Source organism: Rousettus aegyptiacus, unplaced genomic scaffold, assembly GCF_014176215.1.
Source record: "Rousettus aegyptiacus isolate mRouAeg1 unplaced genomic scaffold, mRouAeg1.p scaffold_m13_p_6, whole genome shotgun sequence".
In the NCBI taxonomy this organism is placed as follows: domain Eukaryota; kingdom Metazoa; phylum Chordata; class Mammalia; order Chiroptera; family Pteropodidae; genus Rousettus; species Rousettus aegyptiacus.
Genome location: NW_023416309.1, coordinates 91,204,142 through 91,222,518, shown reverse-complemented (window position 1 = coordinate 91,222,518; position 18,377 = coordinate 91,204,142). Strand labels below are relative to the sequence as shown.

General features: G+C 38.6%; 1 protein-coding gene across 8 annotated transcripts in view; it reads left to right on the top strand.

Annotated features, from left to right (window-relative positions):
* The window catches only part of LOC107515746 (60S ribosomal protein L10a-like), a 226,600-nt gene that overhangs the window by 91,385 nt on the left and 116,838 nt on the right, over positions 1-18,377 (top strand). For 4 of the 8 annotated variants that reach the window (XR_004951663.1, XR_004951662.1, XR_004951661.1 and 1 more), the window contains 3 exons: positions 8,067-8,207; positions 8,303-8,414; positions 9,581-10,230. The exons of 3 other annotated variants lie outside the window; for them this stretch is intronic. The gene's annotated coding sequence lies outside the window, so the exon portion shown is untranslated. One more of the 8 variants, XR_004951657.1, reaches the window with a different exon arrangement.

Genomic DNA, 18,377 nt, shown 5'->3' with positions numbered 1-18,377 from the left:
AGAATGCTTCTTGGTGACTCATGGCACTGCGGCTTTGTCCCTTCTGTACAGGCTTCAGGAATGACCTCTCCCCTTTTCCCTTAAATGACTTGGGGGACAGTGAGTCCTCATCTGGTTCTAAACACGGTGCAAGATTCCCCTGCTCCTAGAAGCCTTTTCTCACTCCCTTCCCTGCTCCTTCCCAGTTCCAACTGGCTACTCCTTCTGCAGCTCTGCTGTCCTACTGTGTACGGACCCCTCACCTTATCTTTCATTATGTTAGTGTGTTTACTTTTCTATCCCTGCTTTATGTTTGAGTTGGTTGGTCATGTGGTTTTTTCTCCAACTAGCTCATACAACCCTTTAAGAAAAGGGGCCATATCTTGGCCATCTTTGAACCTCCCATTTAGTACTTAGCCTAATACGTAATAGGTAGTCAATCAATGTTTGTTGAATGAATTCATGAATATGCTCAAGGAAATGAGGACAATGATATTATAACAGAAGTCAGATGTCTTGATGACTTTGGAAGAGTCACTATTGACAAAATAGCAAGGCCTTGTTACCGCTGATGAGGAACAGCATAGGAAAATAAACATAAAATTTACACAATAGGGACAATTACTGTCGCTCTTACAGGTCCTTAACCCTGTCACTTTCTAAGTGCTTCACCGATATTATCTCATTTTCTTCTTTCTACATCCCTTTTCCAAGTGGCATGGGGATTATATGATCATTGTTTGTATTGTTTCTAGACAACTTGATTCTGTAGCCTGCAGGAGTCATGTTCCAAGACCTCTCAAACATTTGGAAAGCCCTAAATCCCTTTGCTCTAAAACAAGTGTACTGTCTGTTACAAAGAAACTGGACAAAAGATCATGGCTGCAAAATTCCCTCTGTACCTATTACATGAAAACCAAACGTCCTCTCCCTTCTTCACTCAGAGTTACAGGCCTCCTTTCTCCATACCTGAGACCCCTCATGTAAGGCCAGATCCATGCGGAGGCAGCAGGGACCACCACCTGGGCTTAATTGGTGTTCTTTTGTTTCTCCTGGAAGATAAGAATGTATACTTAAGAAAGAGCTACTTATATCTTTAAAAACCTGCACTCCACACTAGGCTTCCATTTGTGAAAGAAGGGATTGGAAGTTGTAGCAAAATTCCCAAGAGAGAAAAAAATAAAAAGAGGGCCGACAAAGAATTTGTAACAGCGACCTTTCCTGCCTTCTGACTTGGGTCCATCTACACATTGCATAACCTCCTTCTCATCCTCAAGGAATCTGACCCCAAAGGTACAGAGCTCAAAGAAAGCAGCGGAGATATGTCTTCATGCTGTCCCTTTAAATAGCCAGGAGGCAACTATTTGTTTCCCAATGGTGTACAGTCATGAAAGTGATTTCAGGACTTAGAGCTACCAAAGGCTAGGGGACACGAAGTATTTGCTTGTTATCATTTCAACAAGTGGAGTTGGGAGAAAAGTCCCCTTATCCGACTGTCCTCTGAAAGGGGAACCAGAAGTGGCGATGCCTTCCTACGATCCAGAAATCTTTCCGGCTTCCCACTGGAAAAGGGCATTTCCACAGGGAGTTTTCCATTTGCTGTCTCTCTCTCAAAGTATATAGACATCCAATTTTAGCAGAGTTAAGGGCTGAGTGGATTAGGCCCTTTGGGGTGGCTCAGGAATCAATTATGTAAAATAATTTGTTAATTTTATAATATAATTATGTAGTATAATTTATATGATTTATATACTTATATATAAATATAAATCAGGTAAAATAGTTTATAGATTGCACAAATAATATAAAAACCAGGACTTAAACATTCTGTTGTTCCCATTTTTCTACACAGCTTCCTTAAGAGCTATCTTCACTGAAATAGGATAAAGTGGCTTCCCAGAGTTATGGGGGTTTTCCCAAGGAAGCTATGAATTTGCAAAGCTGGGAGCACTATAGGAAATTAATATTTTTGAATCAGAAACAAAAGCTGTGTGTTTTTCCAGAGTTATGGTGGATGAGGATGTTAGGATCACATTCTCTTTTAATTTTAAACTCTTGTCATTTTTCATTAAATCTAATGTCAATGCTGGGCACAAAACTTCAGCCTATGAACATTTCAAATCATGGACTAAGCCTTGCATTCATTTTAACTTTCATTAATCAATATTTCCAAGGTGCTGAAGGCAAGAGAATGATGGGAAAAAGTAAAAATAATCCTCAGCCAAATCAGATAGAGGGACGAGAGGAGAAGGGAAAGAACAAAACACACACTAACACACCAAAAAGGAGGGAGGAAACCTGGGAAAGTGAAGCTATCCTATTACTTCCCCAGTCAGGAAATTATTGCTAAGTTAATTTAATGGGTACAGGGAAGAGTAAAGTCAACACATTATCGTTCCGATGAGAGATTTAACTCTCATCATCTCAATGTTTGCAGAAAACATTCCACTCCAATGATTAGGAGGTGGGGAAGAATAATAAAAGATTTTTAGTGCTGCTTTAGGATTATGGTTCCTCGAATTATTGTCTCTAATAAACTTACGATGTGCCTACTGTGTGCAAAGCATGGGCAAGGCAGTTGTAGGTATAAAGATAAATAGGCTACTTGACCTTCCATCAAAGTGACCCTGAGTTCTCTGTAGGGAGATGAACCAAAGAGATGAAAAGGAAGGCCGGGAAAGCTGATTGTTGTCCCAAGTGAGTCTCTCCTGCCTCCAGGGTCCAAACGGCTGCACAACTAGTATTCTGAGTCATTTTTCTGTCCTGTCCTCCTGTGTAGTACTCTTGCTCTTCTTCCTTCCTTCCTTCCTTCTAGTGTTCTTCCTTCCCCCTCTCCCTATTTCTCTCCTCCATCTCCTTCTTTCTTTCATTCTTGCCATTATCAGATTAATAATGTTTGCTAAAGATTTTTTAAATTATTAAAATACTGTTAAATTTTATGGCAATGTTTTTCATCTATTAAGGTGAATATGTGTGTATGCTCTTGAGTTAGAGAATCACATTGGTTGGCTTTTGAATGAACCAACTTGTGCACCTGGAATAAACACAATCTGGTTACTCTTTCTGTGTAGCCGCTGGATTTGTTGCTAGATCTGGCATACTAGCATTCTGTTTAGAATGTTTGCATCTATGTTCATGAGTAAGAGACTTGCCTATGCGCTTCCTTTTTTATAAGCCTTGGTGCATTGAACTTAGTATCAAGATTATACTAGCTTAAAAAATGAGTTTGAATTGTTCTATTTTTTTCTATTCTCGAGACGAGTTTGGCTAAAAGTAGTTTTATTTCTTCTTTAAATGTTTGGAAGAATTCTCTAGTGAAGTTAACTTGGTCCTCAAGTTTTATTTTCTTCTTAAATAAGGTCCAGCTTCCTTAATGAGTATGGGACTATTTATATTTTCTGTATTTCTTGTTTAGCTTTGGAAACTACAACTTCTTGTATGAGTTGATATGGTATCAATATGTTTATTTTTAGGAATTTGTCCATTTTACCTAAATTTTCTAATGTATTAGCGATAACATTTTTTATCATATTTTTTATATTACCCTTTTAATGTTTGTGCTGTTGGTAATGATGCCCACTTTTGCATTCTTGTTATTGATATGTTTTCCCTTTGTTATTGATCTAGATAAGAATTTATTAATCTTATTACATCTTTTTAATGAATCAGTTTGTGGCTTTGTTGAAGCTCTATTGCTTTTTTCGTTTCTTATGAACTTGAAGTCTTTAAAAATTATTCCCTTGTAAATTTGAGGGGCTTTAATTTTTTTAATTTTGGGGTACTTTAACTTTTCTTAAAAACTAACTTCTTGAAATTGACTCTTAACTAGTTGATTTTCAGACTTTTATTCTTTTCTAATAAATACATTTAACACTATGAGTTTTCCTCTAATAGGACTATTTTGTCATACCTTTTTGGACATATATTTTCATTAGTATTTATTTCAAAATATTTTTCTAAGTTTCATTGTGATTTCTATTGTGATCCACTGATTATTTAGAAATGAATTGTTCAATTTCCAAACATACGGAAATTTTGTTACATATTTCTAACTTAATTCTATTATGTCCAAAGAACATATTTAGACTATTACAGCCTTTTGATATTTTTCAATACGTGTTTTTTGTCAAATTTCCAGTATATTTTTTGGATTTGTAGATGTTGCATATAAGTCTTGTCCATTTTGGCTTTCCATAGGTTGAGGCTAAATTGCTAGGTGCATAAAGATCAAAAATTGTTTTATCTTCCTATTAAGTTGAACCTTTTCTCAATAAGAAATGTCCCTCTTTATTATTAAGAGTCCTTCAGTCTGGCTAGGTCAATGTTACCAGTCACACCAGCTTTCTTTTAGTCACTGTTTGCATGGTTTATCTTTCTGTATTTTCAGCATTAGCATGTTCTCGTCTCTTTTAAAAAGCATATATTTGTACTATTTTATCTGTGCTGACAATCTTTGTCTTTTAAGTGGAGTATTTAGTTTATTTGGTGTAATTTTTAATAATATGGACCCTTCTTTAACCAGCAAAGTTTTTTATTTCACTATTTAAGTTTCTTTTTGATTCTTTCTTTTTCTTTGAATTACTATTACTATATGACCTCATTATTACAAGATGTTAGCTTATTCTTCTATCATTGTTTTCTATTTTTTATTCTCCCATGATATTGATAATACCCAAACCAATAGTTCAGGCTTTTTGGTCTCAGAACTTCTTTACACTCTGAAAACATATTTGGAACTCCAAAGACTTTTTTAAATGGGAGTTATATCTATTAGAATAAATCATTAAACTTTATGACAGAGAACATTAAAATATGTATTAATTCATTGAAAACTAATAATAGCAAACCTTTCACATGGTAACATATTTTAATGAAAATAACTTCATTTTCCTAAACAAAAGAGTGGCATTATTTTACCTTTCGCCAATCTCTTTTTGTCTACCTTAGAGAAGACAGCTGGATTCTTATATTTGCGACTATATTCATTTTTATTTTCATTTTATAGGTCATACAGCCTCTGGAAAACTCTATACATTCACGATAGCAATTTAGTATTATGAAAATTGTTTTGCCCTTGTGGATCCCTCGAAAGGATCCCAGGGATTTCTAGGAGTCCACAAACCATACTTCGAGATTAGATATTATCAAGCTTTAGTGGTGCATCCAAATCATTAGGAGAGCTTGTTAAATCACAGCTTGGTGGGCCCCTTACCCAGTTTCTGATCCAGCAGATCTAGGGCAGAGCCTGAGAATTTGTATTTCTAACAAAATCTGAGGTGATTGCTACAGCTGCTGGTCCAGACACCACACTTAGAGAACCACTGATCTAGACTTTTAATTCTGGGTTATTATTTATCTTTGCTTATAGCTACTTTTTATGGCAACATAAAAATGTACTAAGGTATTTGACTGCTACTTTCTATACATCTTACACCATCTCCTGGAATTTTCTATTCTCTAATAGAAGTATTTAATACAAACCTGTCTTCAGTTTGGTCTTTTTGTGAGAGTCTGAGGGTTTTGATGCCTAAGAATATTTTTATCATAGCTTCATATTTAAATAATAATTTGGATGCATATAAGCTTCTTGGTTTTATGGTTCTGGACACTTCCCCGATATTTTGGAAAATATTAGTCTTGTTTTTCATTCCTTTTTTTAAATGGCTATTTCTAGTGTTCCTATTGAAACATCTGAAATTAATCTTATCTTTGCTTATTAATGCAGGACCTGTTCTTTTTTTCTAGGAACTTTCATAATTTTCTCCTTGTTTTTTGATAGTCTCACTTTTTCTAATTCGATGACTAATGTGGAATTCTTCCTTACATCTCTTCTTGGGAATTCTCTGGCCCTTTACATCTGAAGTCTTCTACTCCTCTTCCACTTCCTTCTTTTTCTCATTCATTCAGAGAAATTTATTTCTATTATTCCTCAAGTATTTCCTCCTATCCATTATTGTTCAATCTTTCTGGGAGCGCTTTTACTTTATTTCTACTTCTACTCCCCTAACCTCATTACCTCTTAGATTTTCTTTTTTATTTCTTTGCCTTTTCATCCTTCTCTCTGGGATTTTTTTCTCCATCCAGTCTTTCAATTTACTATCCATTCCTTAGCTAATTCTTTCTGCTATCTATTTCATTTATATCCTGTATTTTAACTAGTATCTTTTCATATTAATATTTCTTCTAGTCTCTTTTATACTGTCTTGTTTTTGTTTCAGATTGCTAGTAACTTCTGTTCCTCTTAATTTTTTTTTTTTTTTTTTTTTTTTTTAGGCAAGCAATTTTTGGTGCTAATAGTTCTAATTATGGTGGGATCTGTAACCTGCTAAGTTATTTTCATTTGTAATAGTTATGCTTCTGAAATGTCATATTATTTTGGCTTGTGAGTTCATTTTCACTTGTGATATTGGCTATTTTGTCAGACAGAGGAAGACCTTAGAGTGCAACAGCCCTAATTAGCTCAGGTTAGGGACTTAAGCCCCACAAAAGAGAAGGCCAGGCATAGGAAAGCCAATCAGTCACTACTGGCCCCTAGGTCAGGGCCTCATTCTTTGTCCAGGAGGAAGAAGCATCCTTACAGTGTAAAAATTAATCAACCCCAGGATTTTGGAAGCAAAAGAGTAAAGAATTTCTGTTCAAAATTAGTCTCCGCTTGTGTTTTCATTGTACTTCACAAGTGCACATCTTGTGTACCACCTTGTGTATGCTACTTGGAACACCTGGACCAGAGCCGAGAGCCACAGGTGTGAGGGCAGAAATCGTTTGCCCAAATCAATAACAGAAGAGAGAAAGCGCAGAACACCCAGAGTCCCTGTCTATGGTACCCTCCCAGAGTATGCAGTCATGCCTCCTGTTAAAGGCCAAAGCCTTCCCACACACCAGCACAAAACAGCCTAACAGCATGTCTCCTGGCAATTTTTCTTGGTGTTTTTCCTCTGTTCCTTGGGGAAAGGAGTCAAGCTTCAAACTCACTCATTGTCTTGAAATATCTTTATACTAATCCTATTTCTCATTTTTCTAAGAGTGTGATCTTAGACAAGTTACTGTATTTCTCCTTAGTTTTCTTACCCATAACGCGGGACCAATATCTAACATTGACAGCAATATAAAAATTAGAACTCATATAAATATATGAAAATATATAGAGTGGTTAGCATTGTCATTGGCATAGAGTAGACAAAAAATCGTAGTTGCTGTTATAATTACTGCCGTTGCTATTGTTGTAACTGAAACTGGAGCTGAGCCTGCCTTTCTATTCTGCGATGGGTTGTTCTGGATTTTGGGGCGCAGTAACGTGGCTGTGCACATAAAGTAAAAAGTCGACTTCATTGTGTTTGGAATCCCATCACTGAGATGATGTTTCCTTTTCCTTTGGGGTCATGCGTATGTGGATTTTGGGGTCTGGTATCCAAGAAAGGGAGATGTAGCCCCTCCAAGTCTCACTGAGGGAAAGTGAATGAGAGCCGGAAAGGAGGGGATGGAGAACATCGTGGGCACTGGGACCAGCCACATCCATGATTTAGCATTTACTTTCCTTTTTGCCTATTGCAATTCCCTTCTGCGAGAGCCCAATGCCTTCAGTGAAGTGTACATTAGTGTACATTGGAGTGGTCTTGCTTGTACTTGGGTAATTAAGGGATAGAGCTATGTCCATTCTTGGGGTGATGAGACTTGAGGAGCTGATAATGTGATGTTAAACAAGAGTCTTCTACAAAAAGCAGATCCAATCTCAGATGGTTGACCAAGGTGACAAGGGACAAGCAGGATGGTCCCGTGGGACACCCCCAACATGCCTCAAGGATGCTCAGAAACACTTGGGGTGAGGAACCTGATAAAAGACCGGGCTTCCTGTAGCAGCAGGATCGGAGGTAGAAAAATTATGATCTGACATTAAAGGAAATTGTGACCCTCCAGATGTGGAGAGACCAGGACCTTGACATTGCAGCATTCGTTCTGAATGCTAGTGTGTGTGTGTGTGTGTGTGTGTGTGTGTGTGTGTGTGTGTGTGTGTGTGTGTATTACCACACTCTAGCGCCCTGCCTGCTTGCTGGGGACACAACGAATGTCTCTTGCCTCCTCTCCTGCAGAAAGGCCTCCTGGGGGCAGATCTCTTGACCTTAGCCCCCTGATGCAGGCGCTCAGCCACCACTTCACCCAGCAGCATAGTAGTCAGCTACACCTACTGTGAGGCCTCAGCAACACACATCCTCAGTTTATCTCTTCTTGGGGTGAGTATGAGGTGGGAAGCAAAGAAAATATGTCTGCTGATTTCTTAAACTCACACATATTTATTCTTGAAATATATGCTTCTTTTCTCCCTCAGGGATCATGAAACCCACTCCAGCTTTCATTTGCATCTAAAGTGAGGTGGCTCATTTCTCATCCTCCTCAGAGGAACTGCCAATTGCTGTTGGGTCAGTGAACTCCCAGAGGAGGTAAAATGAAAGTGGATGCTATTTTAAAAATGCCAGAAAATCTTCCACTATATCTAAATATGGCCACAGGAGACCTGGGTTCTTTAATTAACATTCTCCCAAGTTCAATAATTACTTAGAGAAGTTCCTTGGCGGGAAGAATATGTAAGCAATTCCTAGGGGCTTTGACTGACTCCTGAGCCACTTTCATAAATCCCAGTCTGCAGACCTCTTAAATTCCTACAAGGGTGGACAAAAGCAAGCCCCCCTTCTCTGGGGGCAGGCCCTGCTTCCTTCAGCCATGAGCTGTGACTCTCCTTAGCCTTTGTTATGGCCTCCTCAGAACTCAGTACATAGCAACCAGGGCGTGAGGTGAGCTGGTCTCTTCCCATTAAATATGATGCCACCAAGCTGTTCCTGTCAGTTACTGCCATTAAAATGACAGCTGTTGGTCAGCCCTTAGTGGAAAGAGGCAAACTCCTCCCTCTCTTGCTTCTCAAAAATAACGAACTTTTCACTCTATCCTGACTTTAAAAAGCACATGCTGACCCAGAGTGGGTTACTCAGAATTTTCCCAGGCACAGCCCAGCGGGCTCAGTGTTCTGAACTTGAGGATATAAACTTGCCAGGTTCTCAGGGATTCAGCTTGAGCCTCCACCCTCCCCACCCTCCCCCTAAGCTATCCCAGTGGTTGGGCTCTGAGATCAGAGAAGTAAAATCCATCAGGAAACACCCCTCTCTCCTGGGACTAGTCAAGGAATCATCAGGGAAGAGAGAAAAAGGCAGATGTGTGTGTCTTTGTGTGTGTGCATGGACATGCGTGCACACATGCACACACATGCTCCTGTGTATGTTTATGCATTGGGTTCTTATATGAGTATTTAATGGGCACATGTGGATTTCTGTGTGCACGTCTGTCATGTACAAAGTGCATCGCCAATCAGATCACTTCCTTCCCCTTTCCTCTCATTTCCCTATTCACAACCTGCTTTTCCTTACCTTAGGTTAACCTCCTATGGTGAATTTTATTTGCTTTATTTTACTCTGTCTATCTTTGTATGTACGTCTGCAGCAAAAACAAAAAGAAAAACAAATAAAACAAAACAAAACTGACCAGAATTTTGGCAAAGAGGATGGTTTGCAGATGTGAACAGTTTTGCTTTGTTTAGTGAAGGTTTTTTTTCTAGAACCCAGATCCTGAGGCCCATGCGGTAAGAGGACACGGTCCCCTGTTGATGTCACAAAGCCTGCCGCACCTCCTCCCTTGCTCTGGGTAAGGAGCAATGACTTGAGGCAACTGGTTAATCTCACAGAGTGAACATAGAGTAAAAGAGTAATGGGAAAAGATAATGGCTTCTGACTGCATTTTTAATCAAACCCAAGTGCCTGTGTTTGTTCTAAAGCTTTTTCCATTTCATAATGTATCCTAAAAACGTCTCTTAGATGTAATATCTGTGATTCTGATTCAGGGACTCATTGACACAATCCTATTAACCCAACCTCTGTCTCCTGCACGTCTGGAAGTATAACATGAGATTTGGAGTCAGGTTCAAATCTTGAATTGGGTTACTAGTCATGTAACCTTGAATAAGTTAATTACTTCTCAGTTACATCATCCAGAAAAAAGAAAAATTACCATACCTATCCAATAGGGCTATTGTACAGATTAAATGAAGCTAACCTGTAAAGATCTTAATGCCATACCTTGCCAATGGCAAGTGCTCTGTTAGCTGTTTTTATTTTTCCCTCCCTGCCCCCAGCTATTGCTCTCTCCCATCCTTCCCCCTTCCCTCCTGGCCATGTCGATTTTCCAGGATTGCCATGACAAGTTGGGTGTCTTGAGACCACAAAAATTTAGTCTCACAATTCTTGAGGCTAGAAGTTTAAAATCAAGATGTCAGAAAGGCTCTGCCTTTTCTGAAGCCTAGATAAGAGTCTCTTCTTCCCTCTTCCGTCTTCTAGAGGCTTCTAGCTTTCCTTGTCTTGCGGCCACACAGCTTCAGTCTCTTCCTGCCTGTCTCGCGTGGCCTTCTTTTTGTCTCTGTGTCCTCTCCTAGTCTTCTAAGGACACAGTCATTGGATTTAGGGCCCACCTAAAATCCAGTATGATATCCTTAATTAATTACATCTGCAAAGACCCTATTTCCAAATCAGGTCACATTCTGAGGTTCTGGGTGAACATGATTTTTTTTTTGGGGGGGGGGGGTTGGGAGATTAACAAAACCTAATATATCTACCGACCTAGCCTCCTTTCTTTTTCAAATCATCTCGATTTGTTATCTGTCAAAGTCACTTCTCCTACTATCAGAATTTTCCTCACTTTTCTCCATCTGCACTGCCATGACCTATAGCAACGTTAACCTGTGTAAACTCTCCTCCTCTGTGAATTGATATGGCTTTTTCTCTGGTGTCGCTCATGTCCATTCCCCACAACATCTCCAGGTGGTCTTTTAAAAGTGTAGACAGATTTGATCAAGGGTTCTTTCTTCTAAAAATCTTTAAAAGCTCCCAGGTGTCTTTAGGATAAAATTCAACATCTAAGCATTCAAGGCTCTTCACAAGTTGGCCCCAAATTGCCTTCATAATATCCTACTCTGCTCAACACTAACCACCTTTAAATGTCCCAGCCCACTCTGAACTGGGTCTAAGGGAGAACTGCACTACTGTTGCAGCATGACAGACCTTTCCCAGGGTATAGTCTTGGAGACCAAGCTCATTTAAACAGAAAATATGTTGAGAGTTCCTTGGGACATGCATGAACTCATGTGCAGGTGTGAGGAGAGAAGTACGAAGCAAATTCTAGAGAGTGTGGGCGTTCAAAGCTAGTCGCTCCAAGATGTGCTTCTGTGGATGCAAATTGTTTTGAGCTAAGGGCAATTTCAGCTTTAGGCTCAAGAGAAACTCATGCCCTTCCCTTTGATTCCCTAAAAGAACTTAAACTAGGGGACTTACACATAAAAAGAGGTTATCAGCCATAATATAGACAGGATGAGCTTCTATTTACTAACCATCTGCTTCTTATCATTTTGCAATGGCCCTTTAGATCCCCAAGGCACTTTACCTCACCCTTGGTTCAGGAAGCCTTATATACCCATCTTCCCTTCTGTCTCTGAACCTCTTGTGCAAGTACATGTGGGGTCTCTGACTGTCTCGTGTACGCAGGGTACCCATACTTACATGTATGTGTGAAACATGGTCATTTTGCTACTCTATCTCATGTCTATTTGATTATTAGACCTGTAGAAAGAACATTGAAGGTAGAAGAAAATTTGTTCCTTCCCCGCAAGAACCTGGGTCAAGCACCAGGCTGGAGGGATGAGTCTGGTTCCCTAAACGGAGAAAGAAGCTTTGAGCCAAGGTGATTGGGATCAGGTCTGAAAAGGGAAAATGAGTTGGCAAAATAGGTGAGTCTCTAGTGTTTGAACCGAATGAGTGTGATGAATCCATTCACATGTTAGGCAGCCTGGGCTAAGGTGGCTTAACATCACTAGGGCGGCATGGGAAGTACATTTTAGGGTCAGTCTCCATAAATCTCTGTGGTCATCAAGGAGGGACACATGGACCACAGAGCCCAGTGACCTAACCCTTGTGACTCTCTGATCTCTCTTGTCTTTGTTTGTTCTGGGGGCCTTAAGGTGGTGACCACTCCAGGTCATAACTTGTGTTCGTAGTTGTTTGCTGTTGTGGTTTCCTGAACAGCTGGGCAGATGGAAGAACTGAGCTTTCACTGTTTTTGATTTGTCGGGATTCTTGCTCTATTGCACTTGTAGTTTCTGAGTCAGTTTGGACCCAGGCTGAACATGAATCAGGAGACTGAGCTTGACCTGATTGTGTCTAAGGAGTTCTATTTCTGATGCTTTATGACTCTGAATCCAACAAATTAGCTGAATGAGGTGGCATTTTCTCTGCCTCTCGGATTTGGCTGATACACTCAAAGCATGACTCTTGATGGGCAGCTGATATCCTGTAACCCTTTGGCAGAGGCTGCTGCATAAGAAAGTGATGAAGGACTTAAGCTGCTTCAGAAGTGATTTACAAGGCTTATGAGATATAACCACTTCTGAAACCCATGTTGTAATTTATTACAAAACCTTTTATTTTTTTCTAGCAATTTCAGAAAATTAACACTAAGCGGGTTTTAATGCTGGAGTAAGTATTGGGGATGACTGTTTCTATCTTAATTAGTGCAGGCTGCTATAACAAAAATATCATAGACTGCGGACTTAAACATTTATTTCTCCCAATTCTGAAGGTTGGGAAGTACAAGATCAAGGTGCCGGCAGATCAGGTATCTGGTGAAGAGTTGCTTCCTGGCTTGTAGACAGTCACCTTCCTGCTGTATTGTCACATGGCTGCTGAGAGAGGTCACCTCTCTGGTGTCTTCTAACAAGGGCACTGCTCTCATTCATGGGGCCTCACATTCATGAGCTAATTACCTCCCCAGAGGACCCCACCGCCGAATATCATCACACTGGGAATTAGACTTCCCTTTTGGGGGAAATAAATATTCGATTCATAGCAGAGTCTAACATTTTCATTTAACAGAAGGAAAAATTGAGGTGCAGCACCATGAGCTCCCCTACAAGGAAGGGGTCTCCAAGCCAGCTAGCAGAAGTTCATCTGGTTTTCAGTGTAGGACTTTTTTCTCCTATATCATGATTATGATACATTCTGATTATTTCAATAATATAATTTAATTCTCTCAATCCTACCTTGGCTATTTTTTCCTCCCTTTCACTTAAAAATAGAAACAAGAAAATTTGTAAGAACACCAAGGAGCAAGGATTCTGAAAAGATGGCCACCTTCCTTGACTCACAACTCCCAACTCCTCTCTTGAGTTAGGAGGGAAGGAGATGAGCCTAAGTTCAGGAGGGAAGATTGGGCAGAGGCTTTTTCCCTCAAGAGCAGAGTTAGAACTGGAAAGCAAATTGCCTCAGAATAAGGAAAAGACAAGCTGGAGGATCTTGAAAAAATACTGGTTCTGAGATCTATGGACCTGAGAAAAAGGGTGACATCAGCCTTGAGGGTGTCTGGTTTCTCTGGTCACTATGAGGCCAAGCAGGAGCTAGGTGGGGTCTGCATCCTCCTTGACTCTGAGGTGGCAGAGTCTGGAGACCTGCCTTGCACTGGAATGACGAGTCATCTTTGGTACTTTAGGAGGTGACTGGCCATGTGCTGATTTCTAGACTGCCACCCTCCAGGGGTAGAAAATATTTCCTCCACACTATTTGACTGACTGATACCATTTAGGAGACTCCAACAACAAGGCCTGAACATCAAGGAGTAGACAAAATGGAATGAAAACTCATTTAAGTGGTTTTGGAGGCTAGAAAAGAAGGTGCTCCGTCAGAACTAATAGACTCTTTCATGTATATAACTGGCTAGAGCATAACAGGTGATGGTCTAAACCAAAATTATAAGGTTAATTTGAAAAAGTAGCTATGTCTCTTAGTACATTGAGGGTATTTTTAAAAATGTTTGAATCTTTCTTACACCTGGAATTTATTTTCTGGTAAGGATTAGGATAGGCATCTAGCTTTATTATTTTTCCTAAATAGGTCGGTAGTTATACTAATAGCACATAGTGAATATTCGATATATTTTCCCACTGTTCTCATTTGTACATGTGTCCCACTATATATCCATATGTATTTTGGTATATTTTTGGAGTCTCTGTACTATTTCATTGATTTATCTGTCTTTTCAGTATTAACACTAGTTTAAATTAATGTAGCTTTATATTTAAAAAAACAACATTTCACTAATGCTCAGTCATTGTTCATCTGTTTCAACATCACCCTATTAAACATTTTTATGTTATCAGAAAAATCATTTCTGTGACGAGATTGGATTTGATTGGATTCCAATGAATTTATAGATTAATTTAGCAAAACTGATTTTTTTCAGCATGGGGTCTTTCGGTCTTCTAAGTCCCTTAGATGAACTTTAACATTTTAAAATAAAGGTCTCAGACATTTCTTATTAAATATATTCTTATTTTAATTTGTCATTTACTATTGTAAATTATATTTTTAAATTTCCATTGTTTTCTAATGATTTTTTATCATCAACCATTTGCTTAATTCTCTTATTTTTAAAACTTGTTTTTCAATTGATTTTCTTAGACTTTCTAAGTATAAATCATATCATTTATAAATAAAGTTCATTTTTTCTTCTCTAATTTGTTTAACTTCTAAATTATTTTTTGTGTCATTTTGTGCATTGAAAAGTATTTTGAGAAAGAAATTGCATAAAGGTAGTGCTAATGTCCTTCTCAGCTTTTTTGTTGTTGTTGTTTAATGGGAATATTATAACAGTTTACTGTTAAGCAGGTAGCATAATTTGAGATACTCTTTTTTTCCATTATTATTTTTAAGCATCTATTGAAATGAGTCTTTGCTTTTGGCCCTTACTGTAGTGACTTGTAAGAACATATTTTTTTGAACAGTTTAAACTATCCTTAAGTTTCCGAACAAGCCTCAGATGGTCCTGATATATTATTATTACACAATGTACTGCTAAGTTTTCTTTGTAATATTTATTTCATAATTTTTACATTGGTATACATTAGTTAGATTGAGCCTTAAGTGCTAACTTTGTCAGATATTCGTGTTATTATTACGATGGCTGTAATAATGATATGGAATCTTGTTCTTACTCTGCACTACAAATGGTTTAAATTTTAAAAACACTGGTGCTCTTTGACAACTTTCACAATCTGTCAGTTTAATTTTTCCTCTCTTGAGTCAATTTTGGCAGTTTTCATTTTTCACGAAAAGAGTCCATGTCTTCCAGGTTTTAAAGTGTGTTTGTGTAGACCTTTGCAAATATTTCTTATAGTTATTTTTATATCTTCTCCCTACATGGTTACTTTTCTGTTCTTATTCCTTCTCACATTTTCTCTTGATGAGTCTAGGTAGTAATTTACCTAATGTTCTTGACATTTAGCTGGAGGTAGATATGGACATAGACGATAAGATCAGCAACTTTAGTATTTATATTTATACCTCCATCCATTTATTATCTACCTGAGCTGCCAAATGCTACTGAGTGCCTCAGGGGACACCATGGAACGCTCAAAGGACCTTCGTATGGAGAGAACTCTATTCCTGCCTCAGCCAGGACAGTCCCTTTTACTTCTCTCATATATGGTGCTTCATTTTATAATTTCATGAGAAAAGGTTGAACAGATTATATGTTTAAAATTCATTAAACTTACATACTTGTACAGTGTTTATATGGAAACCCAGTGATAAAAGCACAATGTATATCTGAATCCCAGAAGCCATGATGATAAAACACATTATCATTTCATGTGACACTAAGAAAGAAAAAAAATCATGTCTCATTAGATTATGACGCATCAATTTTAAGAGATATAGCAATATCAGAGATGCTCAAATGTGGGGAAAAAAGACCTGTATCTTAAAGTAGACTAAATATGGCATACGCTCTTTGGATGTGAAGTAGAATGAAAGTCTTAGGTTTACTTGACAATTTGAGAGTCTGTTCAAAGGTTAAGTGCCCAATGAAATATAAATCGAGGAGGAACTCCAGCAAAATATCATTTGCTAACTGAGCATCTGAGTTCAGGTTGAAAAGCGACATTGCAAACTTTTCTCCTCAATATTCTTCTTCCAAATGGTCCCGGCACCACTGGCTTTGCTTAGTTTCCTTGGCAAAACTGCACATCCCTGAGCTGGAGTCTGCTGCTCGGGCGGGAAGCGGACGTATCCTGTGTTCAGGGCTCGGGAATGTCTTCTTGGACAGGTTTAAGCTACTATGTACACAGATGAGCTGCCGCTGTTTTGTTCTCCCTCCCTGGACCACGTGTGTCGCAGCTGGAGCCTCTGCCACACCAGTCCCACGGTCTGGAGGGTGATGCGTCATCGACCTCCTTCTCACTCTTGGCATGCACCCGCTGCTTTCCTGACAGCAGTCCAGAGCTTCTCCAAACATTTCCACACAGTGGCTCTGATGACCCCAGAGTGTGAGAGTGTAGAACCCGGAAGCCAGGGGGTCTAGTCCAAAGCAATCAGCCCTAAATTCAAAAACATTTAAGGGTTGTAGATTCTAAAACGCTGGGTCGGAGTCTTAATAAGTGGTTCGATTCTTGACAAGAAAATGAGCTTCTAACGGGGAAGAACACTCTGCAGTCAATTGCCTTTCTCTAGAGGCTTTAATTTGTCACATCAGCGGGTTGATAGTATTGGCCCATCAGGGACCTTGCGACACTTGACATAAAGGATATTAGACGGGCATAGGAGACGCTTCCACTCAGCATTGCGCTTAGCAGCTTCTCTTTATTATAAACATTTATACAAACTAAGTATTTAACTTCGTGCTTTTTGAATATGAATCTTAAAGTAAAATTGCCTCAGGAAGATGTGCCCTCCATATGTACACCTTCTTGCTTCGAGTAACCCGCACACAACTCAACTGTGCAGTCACCCATCCTCCACTTGGAGGAGCATGGATAGAGGAGAACCTGGGAGAATTTGGGTTCAGATGCTGACATCGTCATTTAGAAATTATGTGATCTGGGAAAGTGAATTAAATTCCTCAATTTTCAGTTTCTTTATTTGTAAAAGAGGAATTAAAAACATGAAACTCACGTGATTATTGTAAAGACAAAAAAAAATGTATATTTAGGTTGCCTGTCACAGTCCGGAGGTGTGATAACTGTACAACAGTCAACTTTCCTTTCACTCTGTTTCCTCCTTTTCTAAAGAAATATTTCTCCCCACCCACCATCACTTTCCAGCTTCGGCCCCAGAGAAGGAAGGTCAGATGGGGTGCAGGTACCATCTAGTCTGCCCTGCTTGCCCCTGCCAAGTCTACAGTTTCATAGTACATTAAGAAGAGAACTGTCTAACCTTATTTTTAAAATCTCCAGACCAGCAAACTGCCATTATTCGCAACTCATTTCAGCTCACAGAATTTGTTTTTTTTTTTTGCCTATTTGTTTATTCATAATAAACATACACTAAACCTATGCTATGTCAGGCACTGTGCTAGGTCTCAGAAACATAGAAAGATATTTGGCATAATTTCTCTCCATAAGATACTCATAATAATATTGTAGGGAAAATATGCAAATAAACCATTGCAATGCCAAGCACTATGATAAAAAAAAAAAAAAAAGATCCACGGACTCTTATAAATCACATGGGATGGGCATCTTTCGGAAGTCGAGAGTAGATGGATGACAGCACAGAGTACTGGAAATACTTTCCAAAGCAGGGGATGCCTGACAGGGGTTTTAAAAGTTCATTTCAGGCAAAAATCTCAGCAGGAATTGAAAGTTGTTAAAAAAGACTCAGCATAGATATCCTGAGGAATGGTGAAGGGAACGAGATGGTAGACAATAAATAAACCTATTGTCTAACTTTACTTTATTCCTGCGCAAATGAGATATGTAAATCTGAAGACAGAGAAAACAGAAAGGTTGCTCTGGTAATCCGGATAAGCTCTGTTAAAAGTCTAAATTAATGGCTAGGGTAGAATGAGAAGGCAGGTTTAAGAGGCAGGAAGGAGAGAGACCCTTTAAAATAGTGATGTACATAAAATCTGTCTCTCTCATTCTTAATTTCTACTTCCCACACAGTGGTCAGGGCACTTGGTATTTTATTACTTTAGAGTGGTTGCTTGAAGTAGAGGTAATTGAAACATTGTTTGAGAAATCTGACATCTTAAATCTGACAATGACAAGGAAAATGATAACATTGTTTTTCTAGTATATAATGAATATACTTGCTGAGTTACACACAAACAAATTAATATTTTCAAACAAATTAATATTTTCAAACATTTTATTTTTAAATTTTTAATTGTTCATTAATTGATTTTTATGAAGTAAATATGATATCTTGAGGCTGATGGGGAAAATATGCATAATAATGTGTGTTAAAGTTCTTTATAAACTGTAGGGTACTTTTATATACATTTGCTGATTTATCCTCATTTTACGAGGCATTTAAACT